Raw genomic sequence first — 385 nt, forward strand, 5'->3', positions numbered from 1 at the left:
TATATATATATATATATATATATATATATGTGTGTGTGTGTGTACTGTAGGATACGTACATATTTGAATAGCTGTATTATTTTCACAATTATATAACAAGGTTTCTAACGCAGGTACGAGCCTTCTGATATGACGGAGGGATTATTGACGATACTTTTAATTTAGTATTATTGGAGAAGCATTTAAATTATTGATTCCGAAAAAATGACTTGCAAAGTTCAACTCGGTGGAATTTGAATTCAGATCGTAAATGCATTTGTTAAATATCGCAAGACATTTTATCTGACTCTCTGAAGGATTCCGAACAGAATTGTGAAATATCTCAAACTGTATATCTGCAGGAAGAAACTGAAGAAGGAGAAGCAGTAGGAAGAACAAGAAGAAA

The sequence above is a fragment of the Octopus bimaculoides genome, chromosome 11, assembly GCF_001194135.2.
Source record: "Octopus bimaculoides isolate UCB-OBI-ISO-001 chromosome 11, ASM119413v2, whole genome shotgun sequence".
NCBI classification, from domain to species: domain Eukaryota; kingdom Metazoa; phylum Mollusca; class Cephalopoda; order Octopoda; family Octopodidae; genus Octopus; species Octopus bimaculoides.